The sequence below is a fragment of the Panthera leo genome, chromosome F3 (genome assembly GCF_018350215.1).
Source record: "Panthera leo isolate Ple1 chromosome F3, P.leo_Ple1_pat1.1, whole genome shotgun sequence".
NCBI classification, from domain to species: domain Eukaryota; kingdom Metazoa; phylum Chordata; class Mammalia; order Carnivora; family Felidae; genus Panthera; species Panthera leo.
Window position 1 is genome coordinate 14472015 of NC_056696.1, and position 8213 is coordinate 14480227.

Sequence of the window (8213 nt, forward strand, 5' to 3'; positions counted from 1 at the left end):
ATGTCAAGATTTCATTCACTTTAAAGGATGATTAGTATTCTACTGTATGTAAATAGCACATTTTCTTTATGCATTTGCACATCGGTGGATATTTGGGCTGCTTCACCTCTTAGCTATTGTGAATAGTGGGACACACGTAGCACCACTGGGTGGTGGAGAAGCCAGGAATGCCGTCAGGCAGCTAACCCCAAATTGGGCTGTCTGCCCTCCATTTCCAGCTGCTGTCTCAGAAGGCCTTTTTGGGCTGGGATCCCTGCGCTCACGAGGCTCAGCAGGTGGCTGTGCATGGGCAGCCAGAAGCCAGGAGGAGGGCAACTGTGTGGAGAGGCGACAGGGGAGCAGGCTGTCCCGGCCACAGGTATGTGGATAAATCCCAGATGCAGCCTACTCCAGTGTGCACACTCGCCTAAAGGGAAAGCTAGAGGACGTCTAGACTTCAGGGCCACCAGCTGGGGCAGTGTTCAACAAGAGACCCCTGGAGACCTGATTATTGGTAAGCCCCAAGCACCCCCCATTGGCGGCCAGTCCAATGGGAGACTGACTGCTGCCTGTTGAGAGCAGCTCCCTGAGAAAGATTTGTGGTGGCTGGTGGGCTCTCTCGGGGCTGCAGGCTTGGCAGGTGGTCTGAGACCACCCTAAACTCCCCAGGCCTGGAGGGCCCAAACTGCCTTCCGCAAGCAACCTGGGTGCACACTGCGCCCCAGCCACCCACAGCCAAGGCAGAAGGGATGTGGACCTGGACCAGGCCCAGTGTCTGGAGAGGCCAGGTCGCCAGTGCAGGCTCTGAGGGGCGGGGAGGCACGTGCCTCATGCTCCTGGCAAACATAAACCTTCCCAAATGTGCAGGTTCCTCCTGGGGGCAGAGGTAGAGGAATCTGGGCTTCACACCAGGGCAGGGACTACTTATAAAAGCCCCCAAAAGGAAACAATCGAAATACCAACAGCAGAATGGAGAAATGAATGTGGTATGGCCACACAATGACACTGCACAGCAATATAAGGTACAACTTAAACACGACACTATGGGTGATTCTCACAAACATCATGTTAATGAAAGAAATCAAAGAATATATTCTGTAAGATTCCATTTATACAAAAACCAAAAATGGGCAAAACTAAGCCGTGCTGGCTTAAGTTAGGATAGTTGTTATCCCTGAGAGGAGGATGAGTTACTGGAAGGACGAAAGATGACTTTCTGGACTTCTGGAAATGTTCCGTGTTTGGTGCCCAAGAGTGGGTGTATTCAATTTAGGAAAATTCATCAAGCTACACACTTCTGACATGAGCATTTTTCATTTGAAAAGAAAAACAAATTTAAAGGACCCACCCCTCCTCCCTCCCCAACCTTTGTCTTCCTACCTTCAGGAGTCAAGATGCTTTTGACCTTCTGCAGGAAAGGCTGGTCCACAAAAGCCGGCGGCGGACAACTCATCCCCAGTGTCGGGTCCTTACTGTCTACGTCAAACATGATGACGCTGTAGTGGGGCCGCACTGGGAAAGAGAAGCAAACAAGTCTCTGCCTGACACCACTTACACGTCTACACCGCATCTCCCCTGTGACCTGTGGGGGCCGCAAGCGGCTCAGTTAGGATGATGTGGAGGCTGTGGTTCGCCTGTAAGGGCACTGATGTCACTGTCAGGGGAGTCGTTGTCAGTCAGGGTTTTACTGTGAGCACCCCACCTGAGAGACAGGGCATTCATCTCACCTTCTTCCACATTTGAAAGCACTTACCAAAGGCTTCCAAATAAATTAACGGGACCCATCCTAGCATGATTGCTACTTGGTTGAGAGTCTATCTATATAGCAATTTTCAATCCCAACAGCACATTAGATTCACCCTGGGAACGTCCTAAATACTTTGAGAACCTGGGCTCCATTCCTGACCAATTGAGTCAAAACCCTAGAGTGGGGTGGAACAGGTGTGAGGGGAGATGGGAAGCTTCTGGTGTTTTTCTTCAACCCCCAAGTAATTCTAAAAACATTCAAGAAAGAAAGATTTTGCTAAATGGGTGAGAAAGTACTGATGATGAATCAGATGTACTCCTTGCTATGAAGAAAATGGTTTTTACAAGGAATAAGCCTGCAATGCTACTGATTTTTAGCAACCTTTGAGACTATGATAATGATTATTCAATAAGTAATAAATCATGACGTAATCGGCACCTGGGTGGCTCAGTCGGTTAAGCGTCTGACTGCGGCTCAGGTCATGATCTCGTGGTTCATGAGTTCAAGCCCCGCGTTGGGCTCTGTGCTAACAGCTCAGAGCCTGAAGCCTGCTTTGGATTCTGTGTCTCCCTCTCTCTCTGCCCCTATGTCTCTCTTTCCCTCTCTCTAAAACAAATAAAAATATTAAAAAAAATAAAATTAAATAAATAAAATAAATCTTGACTTAGGACTCCCACAAGCCTGTTAGTATCCACAACACAGATCTCATTTTGGTTTCTTAGACATGTTGGCTCATCAAAGTCCAAGGACGACCATTGCCCACATTTGTAGCACTGAGCCCTCCAACAATCTGGAAGGTGGCTGTTAGACATGATCGCCAGGCTGTTCAACACTGACCGACAGGCAGTCACAATGGCAACACATCACGCACGAAGTGCCTGCCAGGAGCCTAGCACGGTTTTAAGTGTTTCCCATGTATTGGCTAGGTTGGGCCTGGGCCCCCACACTGGCCCCAGACTCAGACAGGTAACCTGTGAAACTCTGATATAGTTCAGTTCAGTTTGCAATGACCGTGAACGCACCATCTGTCCACCCAGCACCAAAGGACTCACCCCCGGCATCCTGATTTGCCACACCCTCCTGGGAGCTACTTTAATCCAGCGAGAGCCAGAGTATCAGGTATGGAACGGGCAGGCCAGGAAGGGTGGGTGGCCTAAGCTCCCCAGGTTCCCTTAAGCCTGGACCAGCCTGACTGACTTCTCCCTGAGGGACACACACTCCGGAAAGCACCAGTCACGGGAGCCTACATGTAAAGTGGCAGAAGGACCAGAGGAGCGACTGCAGAACATTAACATGCCTTTTGTCCTCCGTCTGGGATACGAATCATTAGAGCAAAACGGAGCCTTCACTCCATCAGAATCTCCACAGCACCAATACAGGACTTTGGGAAATGATCGTGGACAAACAGGGGGAGGCTGCCCCTGCCCAGGCCTACCACCAACAATGCCAGTGGGGTCTCTGCAATAAAGGAAGAAAGCATCATTTTACTATCTTCTCATGAACAGTTTTGTACCAGCCTCGGGGAGAGTAAAGAGGGCAGGGGGAGTCGGATCACTGGCTCTGCCCAGAGGATACAAGATTTAAAGGCCTAGCTTCTCCGTCTCATCCCAAAAACGCAGGAGCCAATCTGACATCTACATCTGAAAACTCAACCTTGGCCTCACAATCCTTCCTTTACTAGATCCAGAAGAGGAACCAGTACATGGTTCTTTGGGGACCCTTAAAGTCCCAAGGCACTCAGCTGACATCATACCAAGAGTCCCCACCATGAGCATTATTAGATTCCCCCCTAGGAATTGAGAGGGACAACAGCCAACATCTTGCTCATGATCACAAGAGTGTAGATGCAATGCCCTCTGCCCAGCTTTCAACTCAAAGGCCACAACTGCCCTCTCAGACACATCAACCAAGTGAGGGCAATAAATCCAAGTTCCAGAAATCACAGGAAAACAAAGGCCCATATCCTAGTCCTAAGTACAGAGAAACCACAGAAAACACAGGGGGATAGAAGTAGGCAAGAAACCAGAAAGAATCACCAAAAGGAGACATTAAACATAGATTAATGTCTGAGGATTAAACATAAGAACTTACACTCTAGGGACACACATCAACACCAAGACGGGCCAAAAGTACAGGGTGTTTCAATAAGATATACTCAGGACTCTGGGTGAAGACATTGACAATCTAGACAGGAACATGAACATTTTTGCTACTGTGGTCAGATCCAAACCTGTTATTAGTAGTACAGCTATGACTATACTACCCACAATAAGGTTTTTTTTGTTTTTGTTTAAGTAAAAATTCAAGAAAGAATTGCATCGGGTGCTCAAATAATGCGTTACCGAAAGCCAGAAATTCTCCTAGTGCAAAGGTATTTCTGGAGTCATGATTCTTAAGTGTTCTACCTGGTTACAGGAGTAGATACATATGCAAACACTCACCAAACTGAAATACTTAAAATCCGGGTACTTCACCTATCTCATTGAATATATTTCATCGCCTTTTTAAATAAACGAACAAAAAAAATTTAGACATCAACACATGCAGCCTTTTCCAGATTACAATTTGAGGGGAAAGTAACTGGACACTTATGAACTTAGAAGATGGTTGGAAAGAAGAAAGATAAGAATGTATGTGCCTTTGCTGGTCTGTAATCACTGTTCTCAGACCACAAGACAGTTGACGCTGATGACTTCTGTAATCTTACACACCCCTACTGTCGGAGGCAGTGGCATATGAGAAACTATAATCCTTTTCTAACTGAGGGTCCCGATACCAGGGTTCTGGCCAGCAAAAACGTCAAAGATTTGCCATTCTATTAAAGAACCTCCTGGGGCCGTTCCATAGATCACAAAACGTTTAATTCACTTTTTCTGAAAATGAGGTGAACATATAAAGATCCCCCAAACCATTAGTGAAATGCAACTGGTTCTCCCTAAGAAAAACATGAATTTCTCAATTCCTAAAAGGACTTTCCTTAAAAGCTAGAGGTAATACGCAGGAGGGGACTATAACTATGAAGAAGGAATCTAAACAGGGAAAAAAAATAACATATCCAGAGGGAAAGCAACCATTCCAAGTGTGGGCAGATTTCTCCCCCCAATTATTCTCATCTTTTTTCTCATTTTTCTAAACAGGAGAAAAAATTAGGAGAAAAATACATTTTCCCCATAGACTTTTCCATTTCCCTTCCCAATCTTCACATCTATTTCTTTTTTTTAAAGACTTTATTTTTAACTAATCCCTACACCCAAAGTAGGGCTTCAACCACAAACCTGGTATCACGAGCCGCACATTCCACTGAGCCAGCCAGGCATCCCTCACATCCATTTCTTTGTAAAGACTTTCAAGAGTATTTACCAATCACCAGGGACCCCTTATATCGCAGAGATGCAGGTCCTGGAGAGAAGGTCACAAATGAACTTCCCTACAGGATCTGCATCTCTGATGAACCAACAGCAAAGTCTCAGCAAAGTCTGCCAGGAAGAATCAAACACACACTCATCTGTAAACACAAGTCAGCCTAGTGAGCAGAAGCACAGGTGAGAACCAGGGGTCTAGGTTCATCTTTTCAGATCTGTCACTACTGCAAAGAGCCTCCAGGCACCTTGGCTTTCCTATCAGGAAGGATAAATTCCTTACTATAAAGTGCCTACAAAAAAGTCACCTGTCAACTACCCTTCTGAGCAGGATGGAACAAGACAGACAGTGTCAATGGACAACACATCACTCTTTTGGCAAAAACTTTCAGTTTCCTTACCAGTAAAATACCAGGCCAGCAATGGTAATGTCATAAAAAAGAACCTGAGCTGTTTTGGCTCTTTTCCATTCTACACTCGATGATTCTAAAAAGCAAAATGGTCAAGGAGTGGTCAAGGCCTACACAAAGAGGGAAAAGAGAAACACAGTCTGTACAATCCACAGTAGAAAGAGCTGGAGGCTGCAAGGTGGACAGCATTTCCTCCATGCCATCTATGAGGAGTCTCGAGGCCCCACACACACAGATGCTACCCTGGGTCTCAACGGTCTCAAGAAAAGCCACCGCTCACCTTCCTCTCACTGCCCGGGGCAAGAGAACATAAGCTCTGCCCACTTAGCTCGCAGCTGTTGACATGCCCTCCAGGAATAGACAGGGGCACAGACACTGGTCCTAGCTCCTTCCAAGACACCCTCCGCCTTCCTGGCTGCTAATACGACTTGTCTAGAGATCCGTGTATGCTGCTGCCGAAGCTCTGTTACCTGCTGCTGGGTGGGCATCCCGGCAGGGGCCAGCTCCAGGACTCTGGCTGACAGCTCGGCCTGGATGCTGTCCATGCCTTCGTACTGCTGACCTTGGTGAAGGGCCACGGTGATCAGTCTCTTGAAGCCCACTGATCCTTCAAAACTCTGTCCCAATGTCACCATCTCTGGAAAAGTTTGGTGAGAAGTGCATACGCTGGGACTAGATGGGCCTGAGTTTAAACTCCCATGTGACCACATACTACATGTATGATCTTGGGCAAGAAACTGGATCTCAGAGCCTCAGTTTCCACGTCCTACAATGAATGAACCTGACAGAGTTTATTATGAGAATTCAACTCCTGAACAGACACACACACACACGCAGCACCCAGCATGTCTGGCACGTAAAGCATCCTCCACGAAGGTTAGTTTGCTCCCTTCCTTTTTTCCTACCTCCAGTACAATTCCATCTCTATCCACCCCGTCGTTGCATTGACCACTTGTCACTTCCGGAAGGTTTACGCCAAGGTTTACGCCTTGCTGCTCTTGTTGCTTATGGGCTGAGCACAGTGCCTGCAATTCAGTGTGCCCACAACAACGATTTGGCTAACAGATTCCTGTATCAGTAAAGCCACAGGTACTGTCTGCTCTACACGGATGGACGGTGACAGAAAAGCACAGGGTCTCTCTAGGAGGCCATACCTAGGTTGCCCAACTAACGAAGTCACTGTCCCAATGAGCCTATTAGTTCAGCGGTGAGCTGGGCGCCGCATGTCTGTTATCCGAAAGCCTTTACAAGAACATTTTTAAATTGCCTACTTTGGGCCGGAATGACGCGGAGAAGCCTGAAAACATGGGCCCAATTAGCGCCCTCACGCCTGTCTCTATCCACCAGGAGTAAAGTTATCATCTGCCACGTTCCCGAGCACACACTCAGGACCGCCAGGCCGCGCGTACCTTTTCCCTGGGTTTGATGTATTTGTGCAGCACGCCGCACAGTTCCAGGTAGGTTCCGTACCACTCGAAAGCTTTCTTTCCTCGCTGCTGGAAGAACTTCTCCCAATAGTCCACGGAGCCAAACTCCTTGGAGCTCTTAGGTAAGAGGTTCACATTCCCACTGTCCGACCAGGCTCGTCTCTCCTAGTCCCGGTGAGGTACCATCCGATGGGCTTCCACGCACGCTGGTCCCGGCACCCTGGGTGGAATTCTTTCCACGACTAATGACCACATTGATTTCTCCCCCGCTCAAACCCCAAGGAGACGACGCTTACACACCACCCCCAGGCACGACACACTGAACCAAACACACGCTCAGCCCTCCTGCCGGCTGCCAGCCCCAACCCCACGTGCGGAACCCCTCACACTTGCCCACAGATGGGCTTCACAACTGGCAAGCACATCCGGGTGCGCAGCGTCGCGATTGGTCGGCCACCCGGGCCCTCCCAGCGTCTCATTGGTCATTGCTTTTGGTTCCTGGCACCTCATTGGCTGCGAGTTGCACGCCGCACGCCTGCGGCAGCGCCGCAGTCGCCCAGCGTTTATCTACGCGCGGCAGCAGGGGGCGTGGCCGCGGGTGTGAGTCTGAGTGGTGGCGGTGTCCGGGCCTCGGCGGCGGGGCCTCGGTGGCGGGTTTGCGTCCGAGCGCCGCGCGGGGGCAGCCTTCCTGGGTCCCGGCTTCTCCGCCGACTCTGAGAGCGCGCGCGTCCCGGGCTGTGTGTTCGCCTTCTTTCCGAGCCGGCGCGGTGGCCACTTCTGATGTTGAAGGGCCGAGCCGTCTGACCGAGGGACCCAAGGAAGAGGAGGCCCCAGGAGCTTAGAGGGAGTGAGGGAAGGAAAGAGTAGAGCCCGACCTTGGCAAAAGAAAGTAGTCCCAGCCAGGTTACCTGCTGCATCTCCCGCCCCGCCCTCCCTTAGTTTAACGACTTTATTTGTGTCATTGAGGTTTAATTTGGAGAAAATTGGCACTTGGCGGTACTTTTTCTGCACCAAAATGCAGGATCCCACTACTAATGTAATGACCTGAAAATTCAGAAGAGTAACAAGTATGTATTGAGAGGTGCCGGCTCACCCTGTACTCCCCCGAAAGCACGGTATGCAAAATGTAACCCTCCTTTTGAGAAACAGCCTTCTTAGGCTGTCGTTCTGATGTCATCTATCAGTAGGTGCTACCGCCTACTTGGTGTGTTTAATGAATAAACTTTACTTTCAGATGCTCATCTTATCCTAATGTCCTAAGGGTGTTCCTGTAAGGGCACTGGTGCCAAAT

At 49.0% G+C, this 8213-nt stretch overlaps 1 protein-coding gene across 1 annotated transcript in view; it reads right to left on the reverse strand.

The window, feature by feature from the left end:
• The window catches only part of VAMP4 (vesicle associated membrane protein 4), a 46434-nt gene extending 39132 nt beyond the window's left edge, over positions 1 to 7302 (reverse strand). The window contains exons 1-2 of the mRNA XM_042924998.1: positions 6905 to 7302; positions 1360 to 1491 (exon numbers count right to left, since the gene is read on the reverse strand). The gene's annotated coding sequence lies outside the window, so the exon portion shown is untranslated. The remainder of the gene's footprint in view (positions 1 to 1359; positions 1492 to 6904) is intronic.
• Positions 7303 to 8213: the final 911 nt, after the last annotated feature.